Raw genomic sequence first — 24,638 nt, 5'->3', positions numbered from 1 at the left:
TTGTCTCTCAATGAATAGTTAAATAAAAAAATAAATGTTGCAGACATCACACATCACTCTGATGCATCTGTCAAGTGGGACAGAACTTTATTGAGAAGGCTGGAATCTCAGATCTTATGAGACTGTAGCATTTTCATTCAACAATATCGACTCAAGAGCTCTACTTTTGCTTTACCCTTCACTATTTTACTCTACTTTTTTGTCTCTCTGAGCTACTTAGGCCTGTATCCACTTACTTCAAACGCAGATGGCTCAGCTGGTCGTTTTAATCCGGAATAAATGCAACAATTCCTTCTTGTAATTCCTTCTTGTAATCATAGATTAGCGTTGAATGTGGATGGTTAGGTGTAGGCGCACACAGATCGTCATCGGACGGACGGCACGCATCGGACGGATCAGACGATTATATTTGATGCATTGTTTTCAATTGGAGAGCGCATACCTATCCGCATCGTATAGGTATGCGCACTCCAATTCAAAACAATGCATCAAATCTAATCGTCTGATGCGTGCCGTCCGTCCGATGACGATCTGTGTGCGCCTACCTTTATTTATAGCCATAGGTTTTATAGATATTGCTCTAATGTTAGAATGGGGGAACTCTGATATAGATCAGAAGAAAACTTATATATCACTACTATACTGTCCACATGTTCTCAGTTTATAATCAACTAGTACAACCTCACGACTCTACTAAACAAACTCCTGAATAAATTTATCTCGTCCTAATTCACACTGAAGTAATCCTATTCTCTATCACAAGAAACCTTCGAAATTTGGACTACTTCTAGTGTTGAAATCCTATTTAAAGACCACCCCGATTTGACCTTGCCTACAATTGGAGGAAACACGTGAGGTGGTTCTTAAATTAACACTGAACAACAATTTCCAGAGTACGCAACCATCAATTATTGGTTTCTTGTTTATTTCAACAAACAGCAAATTAACAACCGCAGCTAAACAAATGCCACTGTAGTAATTGAATAGCAAGCAGGCTTTGGTGAGATCCACTCTAAACTGTCAGAATTCATTCAATGAGAAGAATTGGTAATAATTCATGTGGAGTGCTGACTGTGTTAACGTGAATCTTAAACTGTCAGCATTGATTAAATGGAAGCGTTGTGATGTTATCTATAAGGAATGCTGACAGTTTGAAGTGGAATCCACTGTAGAGAAGAAGTTGAGAATAAAATTTGCTGGTTCTAAATAAAGCGATTTGCGGTAGACTAGAGAGAGTTAGAGAGAGGTATGGCTTTGTCTCGGCTGGTCCCTGAAACACAGAATTGTACGGTGGTGGATTAGCTTTGAGAAGAATAGATTAGAGAGAGAAAGAATAGAGAGGTGGTGAGGAAGGAATATGAGGAAGAGAGGAGATTGAGAGCAGATGGGAATGGGATTGGATATGAAAGTAGAAAAAATGAAAGGAAAAAAGAAGTTTTAGAGGAGTAGGTGATAGGATTGTTTGTAAAGCTTATATCAGTGCGTGAAAGTATTTTGCCGTCCTTTATGTAGAAATAGTGATAGGATTATTATTATTGAATCGCATTGGTAGTGGAGTAGTAGAAAAGAAAAAGAGTGTTTTATTTGTAATATGCAAAGTACTAAGCCAACCTTCAAAATTTTCAAATTCCTGAACCGAAAATCAAGTGACGAAGCAGTGTGTGATTTTATAAACTCAACCTTTGGACAACATAAACATTGTATCGGAATTTTTGGAGAGAAATAGTACAGGCTCAACCTAGTAAAAAATCTAAGATGAGAAAATAACTGAAATAGTGAGGAAAAAATACATAAGATAAGCATGGATGTATAAGAGAGAGAGAGAGAGGGAAGAAAAACTGATTAGAAAGGGAAGAAAAGCTGATTAAGAGATGTAAGCGGATAAATTATTGGGAAGAGGAAGAAGTAAGTAAGAAGTAGTGAAGTGGACTAGGAGATGTTCAGAATAGTTGAAAAAGGAGCTGCGAAAGAACAAATTATAACAGACTTGGTGAAGAAAATGTAAACTTCGTTGAACAAAGAAAGAAATGAATACAAAAAGAATGAAAAGTTGGAGTCAAAGAATCGCAGACACGATAATGGGAGAAAGGAATCAGATGATCAAGAAATTTAAAGGAATTTACTTGTAATGAATTCGATTAGAATACTTGATTGAAACGTTCATTATCATGAATGATATTCCCACTTGAGACTCAATTCTATGATAATTCATTAACACATCCAATAGTTCCTATATGATTTCTATAGGGAAATGACAGTTTTAATTTTATGATAATACACTCATCCAAGAGTTCCTATATGACTTCTAGAGGAAAATGACAGTTTTTAAAAAACTAGAAATCACAATTCACAACGTAACAAAGTAAGATGCAATCAATGCTGATTTACCATAATTATAATATGAACATGAGATATTTATTCTTGAGAAAGAATATTGGAGAGTGAGTTGAGATAGTATGGGAGATATAGGGAGTATTAGAGTAGATTAAGATACAAATGAGAAGGAAGATATTAATTTTTTATGTCGAAGCCACTTCTAATAATTCGAATAATAGTGAGGATTATGATATAATCGAGAAGGTGAAAACAATAATAGAAGAGTATGGAGTGATTGATGATTGAATAAGAAAGAGTTAGAAGTGTTCTTATGTAGAGAAACAGAGAGAGAATAATTGTGAGTCATTTATAGTAGGGAGAGAGAGGATTAAAATACTAGACAAGATAACTAATAAGACATAGATTAGAGAGAAGAACGATACAACGGGTTGGAAAAGAACAATGAAGAGAGAGGTTACATTGTGAGAGATTAAAAGTGAGTGAGAGAGAGAGAGTGACAGAGAGAGCTAGAAGGACTTGATAAGACATAGATTAGAGAGGAGGACGATACAACGGGTAGGAAAAGAACAACGTAGAGAGGGGATACATACTGTGAGAGAAAGAGAGAGTGTGAGAGTGAGAAGGAGTGCATGATTATTGTTAGTAGTGGCTGGTTAGTGTGAAGCAGTGGCGGTCGAACTTAGCACAAGTCTAAGCGCGAAGCTCAGTGCAATCGGGGACTTAGAAACGAAGTAGTAGCCCGAAGTAACGGGGTGATCACTTAGTGCTCGCAACTAGGCTGCTTAGTTGGATATACGGTGAGTGAATTTCAATTACATTGATAAGCGATGTGGCTGGGCCGGATTAGAGGGATTGCCGATGAAAATTTCATTTCCCTTCAACCCTGATAACGGTGATTGAGAGGTGTGCCTTCAACAAAATTCAACAAACAAGCTATCGATTTTAATCGTATCGTATCACTTAACTGGATGGCAAACAATATTATCTATAATCTTATTGTTGAGTTAAATTTGCATATAAAATGAAAATGGGTGATATACGGTACAACATGTAGAATATAATATCTCTTCACTTTTCTACTATCAAGATAGGATTGAATATGAATGAAAAACGGGTAATGTACGGAACAACATATACATTATGGTAATAAAAATTAATAAAATAAAATCTTATAGCACCCTCTATTTTAAAAAAAAACTTTAAAATATTTGAACAACTAGTTTCGGTGATATTACACCATCGTATCACCGAAACTAGTTGTTCAACTATTTTAAAGTTTCTTTAAAAATAAAGGGTGCTATAAGATTTTATTTTGTTTTATTAATTTAAAATCAGCCCTTGTCAATAAGTGTTTTACATTATGGTAACTATCCACTTGTTTGACAAATCGGATTTTAACGACACATAGGTGACGTTTTAGATATGGAGTTTCTCACTATTATATTGAAATTTAGTTTTATTAATTTATCTAACCAGCAGAATAGGACTCAATAAAGAGTTTGATGGTTATTCAATATCTTATATAAAAGCGAAATGGCACTCACTCACTCGCAGAACTAAAAATCTACCGGACCAAAAACGTTCAAATTTGGTAGGTATGTTCAGTTGGCCCCTTTAGAGGCGCGCTAAGAAATCTTTTGGTAATATTTGAACTCTAAGGGTGGTTTTTAAGGGTTTAAAGTTCGTCTTTTAGCATGTATATTCTTTTTTTTGTTAGGTTGGCACCGAGTTGAAGATTGAAATGCATTTTTCGCGGAAAAATTGATTGGACACTGCTACTTCAATCACAGCTATTCCTGGGAATAATATATCGCCTGATATGGCGAGCGAAGCGAGCCCGCTGATCTCATCTTCTTACGGGGGGTCCAGGGGGCGCAGCCTCCTGGCTAGACGTATATGGCGAGCGAAGCGAGTCTGACGGCTAGTGTTATAAATTTGTAATTCACAGTAATAAAGCAACAAAGTGCATTTCGAAAGTATCACTTGAAATGGGTAAATATTTAGGGCTAGCTGTTCAAATCTAGGACTTCTCTTCTTCTTGTTGAAATATGAATTAATTTCAATTATAAATATAAAATTTCATTGTGATTCCATTAACGAAGCTCATTGAATTGGGTCTTTGAACTCAATTGAGAATTTGACTTGCGTTTTTGAAACGATAAATTTTCTATTGAAGTTTATATAAATACCAAATAGAAGTTACCTCAAACTGCGTTGGAGAAACGTAACTCGCCAAATACATCGACTATGTTATCTAAGATGACGATAAGAAGTTGATTTTCGTTGAAACTAATATTCGGTTCATCAATGGTAGAGAGGAAGAAATAGAGATATTGAATCAGTAATGCAATACTGAACTCTACCAGTTATTATGACATAGTTATTTGAAATGAATTTGCTATGACATGTGAAGTTTGATGAATGAAATCAATAGAAAACGATGGAATCGAAGTTTTTCATTGAACATGTAGCATATACCTGTATGTGCTGGTAGATGTCCTGGTTAGCTACTTCATTTTGCTACAAATCCAGTTAAGAGATATCCCTTCAAGTTTTCCAATTAGATTTTCTCTCGAGTTCAAAGACTAGAGAAATTTCTTCCGTATTACAGTTAACTGATTTAATCAGAGTTCAATAGAGAAGAGAATTCATCAAATCAAATAATTTGGACTCAATTGAGAATCCAAATTACATCTTTGAAACAATTTTAAAATAAAGTATATCTACAAAGTAGAAGATACCTCATACTGCGCTGAAGACTACGTAGCTTGCAAAAATATTTCTTCGTAATTTAAAAAAAATTTGCTTCAAATCCAGTGAAGAGATATCCCTTCAAGTTTTTCAATTAGATTTTCTCTCGAGTTCAAAGACTAGAGAAATTCTTCCGTATTACAGTTTACTGATTCAATCAGAGCTCAATTAGAAAGAGAATTCATCAGATAATATTAATTTGGACTCAATTGAGAATCCAAATTACATCTTTGAAACAATTTAAAATTAAAGTTTATCTACGAAATAGAAGATAACTCAAACTGCGCTAAAGACTACGTAGCTTGCAAAAATATTTCTTCGTAATTTAAAAAAAATTTGCTTCAAATCCAGTGAAGAGTTATCCCTTCAAGTTTTTCAATTACTTTTTCTCTCGAGTTCAAAGACTAGAGAAATTTCTTCCGTATTACAGTTTACTGATTCAATCAGAGCTCAATTAGAAAGAGAATTCATCAGATAATATTAATTTGGACTCAATTGAGAATCAAAATTACATCTTTGAAACATTTCAAATATTTCATCGTAAATTAAAAAAAAAACTTCATCGCCTCTCATAATTATTAAAAATATTTCTCCAATTTCATTACTAAATTTTGATAGCGAATGCTAATCAACTCAACAATATTCAAAATATTCTTATCTCGGTTTTAAAAAAACAACAATCTGTGTATCTCTCCCAGGTCTTGTCTATCTTTCAACTCAACTCAAGCCTTTAATCAAAATAGACATTACAAAATTAATCAACGCGTTAAATTGATAAATCTATTTTAAAGATGACCATCAATCTATCTCCTTGAAAGTGTCGACCTCAACATTGTCTACTCTACAAGTGCAGCTCAAGTTATTTATTCGAGACAATCCATCTTGTGCGTCGCAATTGTATCTCAAGACTCACTTCATCATGTCACCCAACTATGCACTATGCACGCTGAATAAGTTAGATGCTACAACCATCCTTCTATCGTGAAACTCACTTAAAATTGTCAGCTCTCCCTATCAAATAGCATTAACGCTTCCCATTCAAATAATGCTGACAGTTAAAGAGAAACTCAATATACTAAGATTCACTTTAAACTGTCAGTATTTCCCTATGAATAACATCGATGCTTCCCATTCAATCAATACTGACAGATAAGAGGGATCTCAATAATCTAAGATTCACCTATAACTGTCAGCATTATCCATTTAATAACAACAATGCTTCCCATTCTAACAATACTGACAGTTGGTTGATGATCTTGCTATACTGAGATTCACCTTAAACTGTCAGCATTCTCCATTTAATAGCATCAAAGCTTCCCATTTAACCAATGCTGACAGACTAAAGGAATCTCACTATAATAAGATTCACTTAAAACTGTCAGCAATCTCTATAAATATTATCAACGCCTCCCATTCTAACAATGCTGTCACATTGTCACATTCACCATCGTTCTTATCCCAAATTCTTAATTGACTAGGATATATCTGTAGATATTGTATGATCTATATTGTGTTGGTGAATAGTTTTGAACTAATATATCTTGTTGCTCTCATGTGTGCGGTGGATTTCGATTGAAGTTCGTGACATAATAATTGAGTGGCTGCCATAGAATTCCGGTGGTGGATTTTTGGACTCGGTCCTACATTCCTTAATTTCTCTAGTAGAGCGGTCGCTACCTTCGAAGCGTATTGTTACTATGATGTATATATAGTACGATATAGAATTATAGTGGTAACTTGATTCTCGTTTATAGCCTCGTTTGATTGTTATCTAATATATTATTTATGTGTGAATTATGATGATAATGCGGGGTCATTTCGAAAATATGGATGAATTAGGTGAAGATTCATTTTAACATGATCAAAGCGATAATTGATTCATTAGGGGAGTAAAATATGTACTAAAAACTATAATTTTCCAGATTTTGTCATGATTATTCAATGAAGAACGTCCGATGATTAGTGTTTTATATTCCAGAGTAATGCACATTTCTTATTTCATTAACATGAATTTTTGAAAGTACTATTCTAATAAAATTTGATCTTATAATATGAATGAGCGAGATGGAGTACAAAATATGCTTCCTTGATCATGCCAGATACTTGAAGAATTCAACAATTTCTTGGTGACCTTGACATAGCTTTTTTGAAAATCGGTTGTTTTCTAATTGAAATTGAGCTCCAACTCCAGATTCAATTCGAACTGGAGTATGTAAGAATACGACAACGTAATCATCAATACATCAATGTCTACAATTGTTATCAGAAAAAAGTGATGATTCATAACCTCAAGATGATTCAAATGATACAAGAAAAGTAAGAGGCTATTTCTCACTCATAAACGAACTTGTTGAGAATAATAATTATATAGAATCAAAACTATTATTTAAATCGGTATGGAATTGTGTTCTATTTATTTTTTCCAATAGCTATTGAAATAGATCTCGTTGAAGCTCTGGCATGAAGTTGAGAATCACAACTTCATATTTGAAGAAAATATAATATCAGAGTAACAAACATTATTGAAAACCGGCCACTAAAGTGAGAGCTTGCTACTTTATTCTTTATTTATTTATTTATTCATATTACAATAGGATGATTATCAGAATAAACGAGAAAGGATAAATAAGGTAGCATTGTGCTATTCCTCTCCCAAATTCAGATAAGGTTACACATAGTCCGAAATAGGTTGAGTCTTGTAGTTTTCCACTTTACAGAATGCTCAGTCCTTGAATATTCCCAGATTGAATTGCTTGAAAACCAAACATGAAAGAAATATTTCTCATTATTATCACTAGAGTGGTCTAGTATCCACATATTTACTATAGTATTCACATATTTGGAGGATAAATTACTGGTAGAGTGATAATCAATGTCCATGTGAATCCACGAATCGAAAATTATAATTTCCGAATTTTACTCCAGGTTGAAGTCTTTCTTTCAGACGCTTTGAAACCCCGGATAAATAAATCATTCAAACTTCTGCTATCTGGAAAAGCTTTCAACTTTCGCCAAGCCGAACTTTTCTGAATTGGCCAAACTTATTGGTATCGACAGAACTTTACAGCCTATCTCGAATTGGTAAATCCCATGCAAACCAATGTGTTACCTTCGGAAATCCTTTCGGACGGCTTGTATCGGTAACTGGGGGTGTTATACGTCAAAGTCGTCGGCATAAGATCAAGTTATCGGGACTGGCCATCTTGATCTATTGTTTCGTTGTAGAGGTTGTATTCGGTTGGTTGAGAGAGATGGTGTTCAGGAGAGGAGGAGTGGTGTAGGAGGAGAGGGATAGAGTTAGGAGGAGAGAGATAGAGTTGAGAGGAGAGGGATAGAGGTAGATAGAGGAGAAAGGTGGTGGTGTGAGGAGAGGGGTAGGGGTGAGAAGAGGGTGAGAGGGATGTTGAAGAGTGGAGGAGGAGAGTGGATGGATTGTTTGATGGGGTGGAGGAGAGGAAGGGTAAAACAAGCTGGCGAAAAAGACTTTTCGCGTTTCGAATGATGTTGCCGTTGTAAGGGTTGATAGGTGTAAGTGGAGTAGGAGTAGGTGAAAGGATTGAAGAATGAGGAGTTGGAGAAAGACCTGCGAAGGGGTAGAGGAGAGAAATTTACAAAGTCTACAATTTACAATATAAATTCATAATGTAACAATATATTATAATTGAACGGAAGACACCATTCTAAAGGTGCGTACAGATATACGCGCCGCGAACATGAGCAATCCACTTTTAATCAGCTGTCTATATCTGTATTTTTACAGAAACGGTAAGATACAGAAATAAAAAGCTTGGCATCAGCTGAGTAAAAGTGAATTGCTCATGTTAGCGGCGCGTATATCTGTACGCACCTTAAGAAAATGGGAATCAAATCTGACGGATTGAAATGAAACTCCGACGAATGAAGAAAAATGAATATAGGAAGGACAGAATGAGAAAATGTGGAGGAAGAAGTAGAATAACAAAAAGGGGAGAAGAAAAATGGAACAGAAAATAAGGAAAATAAATAGTTGGTGTGAGATTTATAGGTGCCGTAAATTATCGATGTTTATTCATTACAATGAAATAATATAATTAATCCGAAGACAATATTCCAAGAGAATGTGAAACAAAAAGACGGATAAGATGAAACCTCGACGAATGTAAAACAATGGTTAGAGGAAATACAGAATGAGAAAATGAGGAGGAAGAAGTAGAATAACTAAAAGAGGAGAAGGAAAAATGGAACGGAAAAAGAGAAGAAAATAGTTGTTGGTGTGAGATTTATAGGAGCCGTCACACGTGTTTCCCGAAAGTTGTAACGGGCAGTTGAAGGCAATTCGCTGTTTGCACGGCTATCTGTGTTGTTTCATCTACAGTCAGTTCCACTATCTACGGTCAGCATTCCTCATAAACAACACCAATCTGCTTACCATTCAACTAATGCTGACAGTATTAAGTGAATCTTACTTCAGCGAGATCAACTACCATCTGTCAGCATTGGTTGAATTGGGAGCATTGGAGTTGTTGCTGAGGTAAGCTGACAATTTCAGATGAATCTCACTGTACCTCTGCTGCTTCTGCACTACTTTCTCCCCTGTTTTTCCCTTTTCGGTCAGAAAACGGAGCTGAGTATTCTGGCCACATATGTAGCATCATACACTTCCACAACATAACAATCAACATCGGTATTTTTTTCTAGTTTTCCTTTTTGAAGCTACACTTTTGGAGTTCATTTTCGTGGAATAAGTGATGATTATTCAGTGATGGTTTTTAAAGTTTGATAATTGAGTAATAATCTGAAACTGGTTGTTTGTTATTTTTCTATTTTATATCCAGTTCATATTTTTTAGTTTTAGAGTTTTTATAAGGGTACTATGTAATTGAGTTTTTCAATGATGATTTTTGAAACTCGATAGTTTGTTTATTCATTTAATCATTCAGAATTACACAACTTACAGAAAAGTACCATTGTACTTTAATTGAGTAAGCATCTGGAACTGGTTGTTTCCTTTTTTGTTATTTCAGATTCAGTTCAACAGTTTTTATAAGGGTTCTATAAGTTTTTGAAGGGATTTTATATTCAAAACTAACAAATTAAGTAGCCCTGAAGCTATACGTTTTTAGAGAATAATGGTTTTCCAAATTTCTAGTTGCTAGTAACAGACAAAATATAATATTATTCTTTATAAGAAATAAAATATAAAAATTTGTATTTTCTCTATTCTAGTAGTGTCGGCGTCTTGTTATTCGTTATCCCTCTATAGTTCGGTCCACGTTATAATGGCAGTGGACAAAGATGGAAGAACAATTTTGCCGATTCTCAGTCTTGTCAATGCCTTCTATAGACGGTAGCTGATACAGGTTTATTGATGTAATATTAACTTTTCATTCCCGTTTAAAATAATCAATGATATTTTATTAAGCAAGAAATCATATTTTTCAATAATTTCATAATGAATTTTCCATAACTGACATGAAATATTTTGCTCATTAATTATCAATTCCACATTGTTAAAAGACGATCTGGCAACAGAGTAAAGCAAGAAAGAAATAGCGCTATCAACTTTTTTAAATGAAAGACAAGCATAACAATACCATTGCTAATCATACACTGCCATTATAACTTGGACCTCACTATAGCCCTGAATATATAAGTTTTCAGAGAATATGATTTTTTAAATTTTTAGTTGCTAGTAACAGACAAAATATGAAATTATTCTTTATAAGAAATAAAATATAAAAAGTCGAATTTTTTCTATGCTAGTAGTGTCGGCCTCTTGCTATTCATTATCCCTCTAGTCAATTATTGTATCTATCACTTCCGTCTGATGAAACCAATCTTCTTCATTTTTTCCACTCAATCCTTGAATCTATTATTCCTTTTCATATTAAAGTCTTCTTGATCATAATTACGGTTTTCCAATTTCTACATTATTTATTACTATTACTACTACATGAAAGTTCAACTTTTTCTACTCAGTCTATTCATTTCGAGTTTTTTTTCTATTCTCCTCAAATGTTTTTCCAGAGCTGCACCTCATTTGATTCATGTCTGTTCGATCAAGTTCACAAATTTAGGTTGGGTGACACATAACCTACCTGAATTATTCTATGAATATTAGAATTGGAACCGTTTAGGGCTAGAACCTGTGGTAATTCTCTGAAAGTTGTGTAATACAGAATCATTGAATGAATCAAAATGAAATGAATATTGCAATGCTATGTATATTTTTGATAGGGAATTGTATTGTGAAATTCTCAAGGTATTCAGAATGAATCATTTTAAACGAAAATCCCAATAAAACGCTGTAAGTCTGTCACCCCGAAGATTCCGAATTTCCATCTAGCTGTTTACCGTGTTGTCAATATTTGCACTAGTCGAAGTCTTCAGTGTAATTCACAGCATTTAATTGGGATTTTCGTTTGATAATAATTATTTATTAAATTGCATTTGAACAGATGCAACTTCCAATTTATTTCCATCTGTATTCAGAATACATCATTTATGTATGTATTCAAACTATTTTGGTAATTTTATTCAATATGGGTACTTAACATTTAACTTCCAATACACACAGAAATTTCATTCATTCGAAGCCAGTATCCAAGTACTCCACAGTTCGATTTTTAGATTTTGATTATCATCAGCATGGACAGTTTATTCATGAAATGATGCTTTATATGGGAAATTTTAGCACAAACAAAACCCACCTGTCATCGGATGGAAGCCCAGATATTATAACGGTCCCTATGTTAATCCCGATAGAAAATGGAATAAATCACAGGATTCGGAATAATGTTCCCAACGAAAGTAATCCACCACTCCACTGCTGAAATTCATCAAATGCAAATTTAGAATGGCTTTGTCCGATATTTTCGATGAGTCCTCCAAGCGTCAGGTGCCTGTGAATAAAATAAGCCTGATATCGATTGTGTGGGAGCAATACTTGGGGAATGGTTGATTGAAACTTTTAATAAATTGGTTCTCAATATTGTTTATTTTGAGAAACTTATTTGCATGTGATTCTGAGGTTCCATTAATGATCCATTAATGTGATGATATTCATTCTTCTATTCATTTCCTTTATTCCTTTATTATCTTGTTCTTTTATGGAATTTACCCTCATTAAATAATGATATTCTATAATTTTGAGTTCCATAAATTGATGATATTCATTATTTCATTTATTTACTTTATTTCTTTATTACCTTATTCTTTTATTTATTGATCATATTCTTAAATTTTATTGATTTTATCTGTTCTTCATTCTTTGAATATTTATTGATTCATTTGATTTTATCTAACCATGTACTGTACAATGATGGTTTCAAGCAAATTTTTTGAGGATTAGTTGCAGTTAGAGTGATGATGTGGGTTAGTGTTTGTTCTATATCTTCATTAATCTTCCACTACCTATCTACTCCTGAATCCAAAATTTCAGTTGGATTATTCAGGTTGTGAAATTGGTGAAGAACAACTATTTTACATTGGACATACAACTCATTTACACCCTTGAGGATCAAACTGATTCAGGCCTTTCTTGTTGGAATGTTCTCAAATCTAAAGTATTGATCAAGGAAACTGTATTTTCCTAGTTTTTTTTTTTGAGTCTTATATGATTATGTTTTTAAAAAGCTTATATCAATCTAGGATGGGTCGCCGGAGTTCCGTCTGCCCTGAAAGCTGGCTCTCACCAAAAAAAAATGGTCAGTTTTTACGGACGCTACCAAAGTGGAATAGTGAAAGACAAACTGGGTCTATTCCTATTTTACATATATTATTTTTTGGCAGCACTGAACCGGTATTCCTCTTAGTTTGTAGTAACATTGAAAAGGCTGATAAGTGAATAGGTCTAATAAAAGTGTTTTATAGGAGTTATCATTAATTTTATCATTTAATTAATTGGGGGATTACATCATATTCAGGGAATCGATAAATTCATGAGAATATGATGTTAATATCATTTTTTCTCAAATCTTGGCGTTTAAACTGAAAAGCAGTTTGTACCGGCGGAAGTAGCTACTGTATCAGAAACCAAAAATATTTACATTCAGTTATAACAGTTTAATGGCGTTAAAACTATTGCTATTCAACTAAAAACCTGGAATTGAATAAATAAATAGAATCCAACAATGGATTTCAACTGGTACAGTAAATATAAGTAATATACATAATAATTATGTCTTGTCTTCGAAAAATAACAAACCATTTATAAATTACATTTTTTAGTGATCAATGATTCTTAATAATATTGTCCTTCATAATATTCAACCAACAAAATGAATCTGAACTCATTGACAAAATAATAACCTACATCTCTGTAAAAAGATGCCACTTTTCGACGAGTTTGAAAACGTTGCCTACGTTCGGTCAATAGAATTTTTTGCGTGGATTTCCGCGAGTAAAACAAGCTTGTCGTGTGCGTGAAGCGACCTAGTTTTTCGTCGTCCCAGTTTGACGAAATAGCCCAATTCGTCCCAATTTTTTTTTTTTGTGGTGGTTTTAAGGGCTGGCGATTCTCTGCGACCCCTCTAGGATTAGATGCATACCAATGTAATTGAGAGGGATGTACTGTGAAAGACAATAATAAATTTCATTGATGAAATTTCGAAATCTTCCCCAAAATAGCATGAATTATCAATGATTATGATATCTATTAGGCCTTTTATAGATCATCGTAATAATAATGATTGTATCGATGAATAAATGATAGATTGATTGATTCTTGTTTTTGGCTCCTGAACACGACTTGAACCCGCAACAGCAGTTTAAATTTATAATCCTAGGTTGTACCATAAGCTGACCCAACTGAAGCACATTTAAATGGAAATGAGACCATTTTCAATGCTGGATTAATTCAAAGTTGGTTTGAATTACCGTATAACCGTATAGGCATACCTATAGATAGAAATGAAAATCTCAGTACCTTTTTTTGAAAATGGCATGAATGTTGAAACATGTTGTGATAAAATAATACAAAAAAGGGTACTGAAATTATTATTTCAATTTATATTACAAGTAGCCCTATACAGAAAAGAGACTAGGTATACCTAGCATCAGACATCAAAATCCCAACCCTAGGCAATTCTAAAACAAGGTGGATTAGTCAGCCACTAAACAGTCCTCAAATTAAATTTAGTCTCAGATGTAAGCTATTGTTATAATTGTCTCTAGTAGGAGACCTTTGACAAAGTGTTTGGGTGTGAGTGTGTGAAAGATTTCGAGTAGGAGAAAATAGAAGTTGGAAGAAGTGTATAAACAGAGGATGATGATGAAGTCTGGGAAGATGTGAGAAAGAGAAAGATTTGTCAGAAATGTACAGTTGAGATTGTCTCTCTCAGCAAGAAAGGTTGTGAAGTGTTTAGAAATTAATAATAAAATTACTTCTTAACAAGAGAAGATCATAATATGAAGCGATTATCTATCAAATAACTGAAAGCTATATGGATACTATAGTTAGGTTCACGATATAAAGGCAGTGTTTAATGGTATTGCTATCCTTGTCTATCATTCGACAAATCTGATCTCTTCCTCGCTTTGCTCTGTTGCCAGATCGTCTTTCAACAATGTAGAATTAATAATAATTAATCAACACAATATTTCATCTTAATTATGAAAATTCATTATGACATTATTGAAAAATATAATTTATTGCTTAATAAAATATAATTGATCATCTAAAACGAAAATGAACAGTTGATATTACATCAATAAACCTGTATCAGCTACCGTCTATAGGAGGCAAGACAAGACAGAGGATCGGCAACGTTTTTCTACTATCTTTCTTCACTGCCATTATAACGTGGACCCGACTATAGAAGATTTCATGCATTTTTTTTTTTTGAAACTGTTATTATTTGAAGTGAATGAATTTTTATTGAAAGTGAATTGAATTTTATTTAACTAGTAGTTCATTGAACAGTAGACCTCGCGCAGTTATAACGACGTCCCAAACCATAAGCACATCCACACTGATACACTAACTATTTATTTGATCAGATCATGCTTATACAAGATTAATTATCATATAACGCTTTCCTGAATTTAGCGCGAGAAAACCAGAAGACATCTAGGCGCCCAGACGAGCTGTTATAAGTTCTTTGCATCCTATTTAATAGTGCATAAAAATTGCATTCAATGAGGCATGCAATTCATAGTCTACACAGCTGTTAATTTTTTACCAAGTCACATTGAGATATTGAATTGCATGCAATTTATAGTCAACTCGACAGCTGATTAATGATGAAATAATTCTATAGTCTGATTTTTACTCTAATATTGACGTATGAAGGAGGCTCCTTTTCCCTTTAATATTATCCTTGAAATGCAACATTTCCAAAAACCTTGTATATACGTCGACGCGCAATTTGAAAAGGAACATACCTGTCAAATTTCATGAAAATCTATTACCGCGTTTCGCCGTAAATGCACAACTTATAAACATATAAACATTTAAACATTGAGAGAAATGCCAAACCGTCGACTTGAATCTTAGACCTCACTTCACTCGGTCAATTATATATGGATTGAGAGAGTACATTAGTAGATAAGATTAGTCCGCTTTATTTATGTAGATCACGACATTATATATACGAAATGTTGACTTGGAGTTTCAAGTACTTTAAGTTTCAAGTAATAAACAATAAAGCAACTAAATATTCAATGAATTCCACATTTGAACTGAATTATTATTTTAAATAATGATGAAATGCAATTTGACTATCATAATGGTCCAAATAATGTCTCTATGTGCACAATTCGGAGAGATTTAAACAACATATCGATTGAGGATATGTTGTCTAATAAGACCGTTCTCATTAATACCTTAACCTGATTGAGATTATGCAGTTCAAGAAAAATGATATGAAAATAAAAGATGGATACAAGAATAAAAGAGAATAAATAATTAAAGAACGATAATAAAGACATAGCTGAAGAACGTTGAAGATTGGACAATGAGGATATTCGTTACAAGTGGTAATTGGGTGGAATATTTCTAAACAATTTCATTAATTCAAGCCATCTAAATTGAAAATTTATAGTTTTCATGTTTATTTTGGACTAGAATTTCATGAGAATTGAACACGTGAAATTTTAACCCTATCTTGAACTTTGCCACATATTAATTTGGGAGAAAAAAGAAAAATAGCACAAGGACAACTTTATTATTTTATCTACCAATGTTATTACATTCGTGTCATTTGCATTGTAAATTAATAAATATGAGCTGAGAATTCACTGTTGTAATAATTATCGTCTTCTCCACTAGCTAAATTTGAAAATATTTCAAAAGGAAGAGCCTACAGTAGTAAGAGAATTGGATTGATTGAGTACTTTAAGATGAGAGAAGAGGAGGAAGAAGCTTGAGAAACAGTAATTCATTTTCATAAAATGAGAATAATATGATAGTATGAGACAGAATAAGTAGATCCAACTTGAATAATGATCGGTAGAGAATATAATAGGATTATACCGTGTTATAATGATTGTCGCTTATACATCGTAAACTTTAGTGTGAAGTGACCATAGTGGACTTTAGTGACTTTAGGTGACAAGTGACTAAGTTTAGTGTTCACAAAGAAGTATCTAGGTCAATTCTATAGAATAGAAGAGTGTACAGATCTTCAGACAAATAAAGATATTGAAATTGGAATGTAATTCAAATGATATAAATTGAGAAAAAGACATTGCGAGACAGAGACTGAGAGAGACAATCAGTGGTAAGAGGAAGAGAGTTTTAGACTGAGTCATAGTTTATTGTGTGGGACATGCCCGGGCAGATAGAGCTAGCGGGCCACGGACGGTTAAGCGATTACCCATTTCTGTCCTGCCCCAAAAACGGTCTCTTTTGAACCTGACCGGGCCTGCCAACATCGATTTATTTACGCAAATTTCGTTTACAAAAAATCGCTTTATTTGTGTGAGCTGCCAGACCTTGCTACTCGTATATTTATTGTCTGCTTCTTTTTTGCCGCCGCCGGCTGTTTATATTTTCGAAAATCTTTAAACGGTTCTTGCGGTCTGAATTTGAAAACGCGCTACGTTCTTTTTCTACGCGTTAGACAGGAATTTGTGTTTGATGTAGCGTATTGTAATTATTGGAGGTTGTTGGTTTTTGTGGCTGATTGGAGTTTTATCGAATTGATATCTCTAATATTGATTATCTCCCAAATTAATTATCTCAAATATAAATTGTCTCCAATTAATATCATTGTTTCGTTATTCGGATTCTATTCACATAGCTCATAAGTATCTAGTACGTTATGGAATGGTTTGACATGATTTGATATTATTTGTTACTAGCAGATAACCTGTGCTTCGCAAGGCTCTAATTAAAAACTTGACAAAGTGAAAACTGGATTCCATTCACATAGCTCATGAGGTTCTAGTACGTTATTGAATGGTATGATATGATTCTATATCATTCTACATATGATTTGAAATGAACTGATATGATTTGATATTATTTGTTACTAGCAGGTAACCTGTGCTTCGCAAGGATCTAATTAAAAACTTGACAAAGTGAAAACTGGATTCCATTCACATAGCTCATGAGGTTCTAGTACGTTATTGAATGGTATGATATAATTCTATATCATTCTACATATGATTTGAAATGAACTGATATGATTTGATATTATTTGTTACTAGCAGTAACCTGTGCTTCGCAGGATCTAATTAAAAACTTGACAAAGTGAAAACTGGATTCCATTCACATAGCTCATGAGGTTCTAGTACGTTATTGAATGGTATGATATGATTCTATATCATTCTACATATGATTTGAAATGAACTGATATGATTTGATATTATTTGTTACTAGCAGGTAACCTGTGCTTCGCAAGGATCTAATTAAAAACTTGACAAAGTGAAAACTGGATTCCATTCACATAGCTCATGAGGTTCTAGTACGTTATTGAATGGTATGATATGATTCTATATCATTCTACATATGATTTGAAATGAACTGATATGATTTGATATTATTTGTTACTAGCAGGTAACCTGTGCTTCGCAAGGATCTAATTAAAAACTTGACAAAGTGAAAACTGGATTCCATTCACATAGCTCATGAGGTTCTAGTACGTTATTGAATGGTATGATATGATTCTATATCATTCTACATATGATTTGAAATGAACTGATATGATTTGATATTATTTGTTACTAGCAGGTAACCTGTGCTTCGCAAGGATCTAATTAAAAACTTGACAAACTGAAAACTGGATTCCATTCACATAGCTCATGAGGTTCTAGTACGTTATTGAATGGTATGATATGATTCTATATCATTCTACATATGATTTGAAATGAACTGATATGATTTGATATTATTTGTTACTAGCAGTAACCTGTGCTTCGCAAGGATCTAATTAAAAACTTGACAAACTGAAAACTGGATTCCATTCACATAGCTCATGAGGTTCTAGTACGTTATTGAATGGTATGATATGATTCTATATCATTCTACATATGATTTGAAATGAACTGATATGATTTGATATTATTCGTTACTAGCAGGTAACCTGTGCTTCGCAAGGATCTAATTAAAAACTTGATCTACTGAAATCTTGAATAAATTTTCATCCTTGGTGAATTGAGAATCTATATGCCGAATTTCAAGTTAATCAGTCCAGTAGTACAGACGTGATGATACGTTAATTCATTCACATGTGAATCTCTTATCACGTACGTGTACAATCTAATTCTATCCTTTATTATATTATAGAGAGATGATTTGATAATGATAGATATGATATGATTGAGGCTTTTACGCATTTATTTATTCCATTTTCATAATGAAAGAACAAATCGTAAAAAAGGATTGGTAGAGTAGAACATGCAAAGCACAAAACTGTTTCATTGCAGAATTCGAATTCGTGAAAGTATTCAAGACATTACACAATATTTCTTGTGTTAATCATCAGTTTCGAAACATCATAAGGTTTTGACCAGAGACAGATTTTGAACAGTTACAAGTTCATGAATCGATACGGAGTTTTTAAACAATTTCCTCTTATTAAATAAAATTATAAATCTATGTTCTTGACGACATGTTTCAGCTACTGATGCCATTAATTGACCGAACGAAGTAAGGTCTATGTTTCAACTCATTCAACAGAACGCGTTGATTGAATTCGATGAAATTTGGCAGGAATATTCCTTTTTCAACTGCGCGTCGATGTATACACAAGGTTTTTTGAAATTTCGCATTTCAAGGATGATATGAAAAGAAAAGGAATTCCTTCATACTCTGATATAACTATATAACCATCCTTTGAAGATAGGATTAATCAGACTATAGAATTTTCCATAATCAATCAGCTGACAAGTGATTGCATGCATTACTCATTGCATGCATTACACAGATGTCTGGCCGTGTCAACTGAATCAACTAGAACATGAGACATCAGATACTTATGGATGAGAAAACTTCGTGAGGTCTACTGTTCACAGAACTACTTGTTTAAGAAGGGTACTCAGATTTATATTTTTATTGATATTAAAAAGTACCCCAAGGAAAAAAGATGAGTTTCTCTTTCCATATTGCAAATCTCTTTTTAAACTGTATTCTCTCAAACTGACTTATCTCTAATTGACTTACATTACGAAATCTTATCAAATTGGAATCAATAAGCCAATTGGATAAGCGTTCCCCGTTCATGTAGTCACTATCGTTGAACGTTATCTCTGCTATAAGAAGCCTTCAAATCAAATAGAAGCGAATCTTGTCTTTTCTTAAGCCATATTGACGAGTTCTATGGGCTCATTTCAACTTATCTGGATTATTATGGCTGATGTTCTAGAGTAAGAATGAAAATGGAGAAAGTTTGAATAACAAGACTAAAAGAAATGATAGACTAAAAGAAGAGAAAGAAGAAGAGGAAGAAGAAGAAGAAGAAGAAGTAGAAGAAGAAGGAGGAGGAGAAGAAGAAGAAGAAGAAGAAGAAGAAGAAGAGAAGAAGAAGAAGAAGAAGAAGGAGAAGAAGGAGAAGAAGATGAAAGAGAAGAAGAAGAAGAAGAAGAAGGAGGAGAAGAAGAAGAAGAAGAAGGAGAAGAAGAATAAGGAGTACGATTAAAAAAAGAATAAAATAAGAAAAAGAGAGAAGAAGAAGAAAAGAAGAAGAAGAAGAAGAAGAAAAAGAGGAAAAAAATATATAGAGAAGAAAAAGGCGAAGAAGAAGAAGAAGGAGGAGGAGGAGGAGGAGGAGAAGAAGAAGAAGAAGAGGAAGAAGAAGAAGAAGAAGAAGTAGAAGAAGAAGGAGGAGGAGAAGAAGAAGAAGAAGAAGAAGAAGAAGAAGAAGAAGAAGAAGAAGAAGAAGAAGGAGAAGAAGGAGAAGAAGATGAAAGAGAAGAAGAAGAAGAAGAAGGAGGAGAAGAAGAAGAAGAAGAAGGAGAAGAAGAATAAGGAGTACGATTAAAAAAAGAATAAAATAAGAAAAAGAGAGAAGAGGAAAAAGAAGAAGAAGAAGAAGAAAAAGAGGAAAAAAATATATAGAGAAGAAAAAGGCGAAGAAGAAGAAGAAGGAGGAGGAGGAGGAGGAGAAGAAGAAGAAGAAGAAGAAGGAGAAGAAGAAGAAAAAGGAGAAGAAGAAGAATAAGGAGTAGAAGAAGAAGAAAGAGAAGAAGAAGAGAAGAAGAAGAAGAAGAAGAAGAAGAAGAAGAAGAAGAGAAGAAGAAGAAGAAGAAGGAGTACGAGTGGAAGAAGAATAAAAAAGAAATTGGGAGAATACGAAAAATAAGAAGAAGAATAAAAAGAAGAGAAAGAAAGAAGAGGAAGAAGGGAGAAGAAGAATACAAATTAGAAGAAGGAGAAAAAAATGGAGGATTTGGAAGAGGAGTAGTAGCAGGTGGTGAGGTGAATGTGATTAGAGAGTGAGAGGAGGGGAAGAAGAAGAAGAAGAAGAAGAAGAAGAATGAGGAGGAGGAGGATTAGGAGGAGGTGGAAGATGAGGAGGAAAGGGAAAAGAGAAGAAGAATGGGAAGTATGGGATAAAGCGAGTGATTCCCTACAGGGAGTCCTCCTAATTTTATCTATGTGAAGCTCCCCCCTGGGGCTTTTCACTTGGTGGGTTGTCTAGCATTACTATAATTGGTCATTGTGCTTTAATAGGGAACTCGACAATAATAAAATAAAGAGCTTAGTACTCCATACTATCGACTTTCGATAATGCTTCATAAGATTTATCAGGTCCCATTATATTACAGTAATGTATCATTATTTCCTAACAGGCAAACATTTCTCATATTGTATTTTTCAACCCTCTTCCAAGACGGTAAAGGTAGAATAAACTATCTTCAATACAGTAATTGAATAGATGGCTGGGAATGTTTTATATCAGTACAATAGATGAAGGCAGCAGTTATTGGTTAGGAAAATTATAAATTCTCCAATGAGAGAGTTTTTACTCTCGATATTCTATGAATAGATGATGATGATGATCTTCAATGTAGGCCTATATTAAGGTGCGTACAGACTTTTGCTCTGCTCTGCAATCGAACATCACTCGAGCAGATCGATTGATGATCGACCTGGGAGCAAGAGTGGAACGCGAGAAGAGCTAACATCTCCCGTAACGTTCATGATCGGTGTGTGGGCACGTGGTAACGTAAGGAGCGTGGGCGGAGCGATTGCGGTGCGATGGCGGAACGAGGGTGGAACGAACGCGGAGCGAGTTTGAGGCGCTTAAATCTGTACGCAGCTTAAAAAGCTCAGCATACAATGCAATCATGTTAATTTCTCGAATGGTGAGTGATTATTTTTGAAGGTTTATGAATTTATCAAGAAAAAAGTATTGTTCTCGGCTTCTCAATCGAATATTTATTCCGTATAACATTGCTAGAAATACAGTCCAGAAATCCCCCTATAGAAATTCGAAGATGATGGTAGTATATCTATACAAACTGTATAACTATATCTATAGTGAACATATCTATAGTAATAGTAGAAACATATCGATAAACTTTACAATGAATCGATATACAACAACATCTTCTTTGAACCTCCCATCCAGAATTCCAAACAAACTACATTGTATCATCTTCTCAATTTCTAGGAATTCAACAAATTTATGGTCTACCTAAAGCTCCAACTCCTATAGAAATTCGAAGATGATGGAAGTATATCTATACAAACTGTATAACAATATCAATAGTAAACATATCTATAGTAATAGTAGAAACATATCGATAAACTTCACAATGAATCGATATCCAACAACATCTTCTTTGAACCTCCCATCCAGAATTCCAAACAAACTACATTGTATCATCTTCTCAATTTCTAGGAATTCAACAAATTTATGGTCTACCTAAAGCTCCAACTCCTATAGAAATTCGAAGATGATGGAAGTATATCTATACAAACTGTATAACTATATCAATAGTGAACATATCTATAGTAATAGTAGAAACATATCGATAAACTTTACAATGAATCGATATACAACAACATCTCCTTTGGAGTCTTAGAAGTTTTGCGGATAATAGAAGAAGATCATACTATCCCTTTGAAATAAAATTCCAACCAGAACCTCCCATCCGGAATTCCAAACAAACTACATTGTATCACCTCAATTACTAGGAATTCAACGAATTTATGGTCTACCTAAAGTTCCAACTCCGAGCACAAAATTCAGGTGGAAAAAAATGAAACCGGAGTTAAATTCCTATTCAATTGTAAAGTGGTGAGTAAATTGCAGATTAGTGAACGCCTCACTGGGATTTGGTGCTTGATCGTAGTAAATGGGATTACCAGCTCGCCAAAAAGTATCAGGTCAGGAGAATACAAAACAGAAAGTATAATAGAGAGTGGAAGCTGAAATCGTCAGAGGTAGTAGTGAGGATTAACGGATTGGAATAAATGCATAGAGAAGAAGAAGAAGAAGAGAAGAAGAAGAAGAGAAGAAGAAGAAGAAAAAGAAGAAGAAGAAGAGAAGAAGAAGAAGAAGAGAAGAAGAAGAAGAAGAAGAAAAAGAAGAAGAAGAAGAAAAAGAAGAAGAAGAAGAAGAAGAAAAAGAAGAAGAAGAAGAAGAGAAGAAGAAGAAGAAAAAGAAGAAGAAGAAGAAAAAGAAGAAGAAGAAGAGAAGAAGAAGAAGAGAAGAAGAAGAAGAGAAGAAGAAGAAGAAGAAGAAGAAGAAAAAGAAGAAGAAGAAGAAAAAGAAGAAGAAGAAGAAGAAGAAAAAGAAGAAGAAGAAGAAAAAGAAGAAGAAGAAGAAGAGAAGAAGAAGAAGAAAAAGAAGAAGAAGAAGAAAAAGAAGAAGAAGAAGAAGAAGAAGAAAAAGAAGAAGAAGAAGAAGAAGAAAAAGAAGAAGAAGAAGAAGAGAAGAAGAAGAAGAAGAAGAGAAGAAGAAGAAGAAGAGAAGAAGAAGAAGAAAAAGAAGAAGAAGAAGAAAAAGAAGAAGAAGGCGAAAAAAAAGAAGAAGAAGAAAAAGAAGAAGAAGAAGAAAAAGAAGAAGAAGAAGAAAAAGAAGAAGAAGAAGAGAAGAAGAAGAAGAGAAGAAGAAGAAGAGAAGAAGAAGAAGAAGAAAAAGAAGAAGAAGAAGAAGAAAAAGAAGAAGAAGAAGAAGAAAAAGAAGAAGAAGAAGAAGAGAAGAAGAAGAAGAAAAAGAAGAAGAAGAAGAGAAGAAGAAGAAGAGAAGAAGAAGAAGAAGAGAAGAAGAAGAAGAGAAGAAGAAGAAGAAGAAAAAGAAGAAGAAGAAGAAGAAGACGAAGAGAAGAAGAAGAAGAGAAGAAGAAGAAGAAGAAGAAGAGAAGAAGAAGAAGAAGAAGAAGAAAAAGAAGAAGAAGAAGAAGAAGAAGAAGAAAAAGAAGAAGAAGAAGAAGAAGAAGAAGACGAAGAAATCAGCACCGCTTATAATAAGCCTCATTATCATTGGAGAGAGAGATAGAATGCATGAAATTCCAGAACAATGCGGCTTCATTGGAGTACCAAGTCGGTTTTTTTTGCTAGATTTAATATGATTCTCTTTCTCTTTTCAGTATGAGACATCTAACTTATAACAGGGCTGATGGAATTTAAATCATTTATAAGACTGGAACTATCAGTTTTTAATTATCATCGGAAGTTTTCCCTCATTCTTGTTGTGCTGTTGATTTTGTGATTGTTTTGTAGATCATCATCGATGGTAAGTTGTCACCTGGTCATATGGGACATGTAGGCTATATAATAATATATTTATCTCATATTGGTCAGAATTTAGAGTTATAAATTAAAATTCATTGAACAGTCATTTGTCATTGACAGAAAGATTTTCTTTCTCTATTTTAATAACAAACATGTGCTCGTGCGATAGACAGAAAAACTGTATTATAAAACAAAACTAATATACATGTCCCATATTTATAGGTGACAAAGTCTCCATTAAAAACAAGAAAAAGAGTAAATTAAGGATTAGAAATTGGAGAAGAAAGCGATTGAGCTTTTTATTTACCAGTAATTCATTCTAGATTAATTTATTCATCCTATTTTTATTCTAGAGTCTAGAGGCTAGATAGTAACAACTGTGCCTAAGAAGATAATTTTGAATAAAATTTAGTATTTAGAAATAGGCCGACACATCTAGAAAATA

The 24,638-nt window shown here is 33.6% G+C and overlaps 1 protein-coding gene across 4 annotated transcripts in view; it reads left to right on the top strand.

The window, feature by feature from the left end:
* LOC111060065 (calexcitin-2) overlaps positions 1 to 24,638 on the top strand; it is a 293,673-nt gene that overhangs the window by 121,534 nt on the left and 147,501 nt on the right. The window contains exon 1 of one of the 4 annotated variants that reach the window (XM_039434684.1): positions 2,983 to 3,134. The exons of 2 other annotated variants lie outside the window; for them this stretch is intronic. The gene's annotated coding sequence lies outside the window, so the exon portion shown is untranslated. Of the gene's footprint in view, positions 1 to 2,982; positions 3,241 to 24,638 lie in introns of those variants that run through there. One more of the 4 variants, XM_039434685.1, reaches the window with a different exon arrangement.

This window comes from Nilaparvata lugens, chromosome 8 (genome assembly GCF_014356525.2).
Source record: "Nilaparvata lugens isolate BPH chromosome 8, ASM1435652v1, whole genome shotgun sequence".
NCBI lineage: Eukaryota > Metazoa > Arthropoda > Insecta > Hemiptera > Delphacidae > Nilaparvata > Nilaparvata lugens.
Note: the sequence above shows the minus strand (reverse complement) of the source record. Positions and strands in the feature narration are given on the sequence as shown.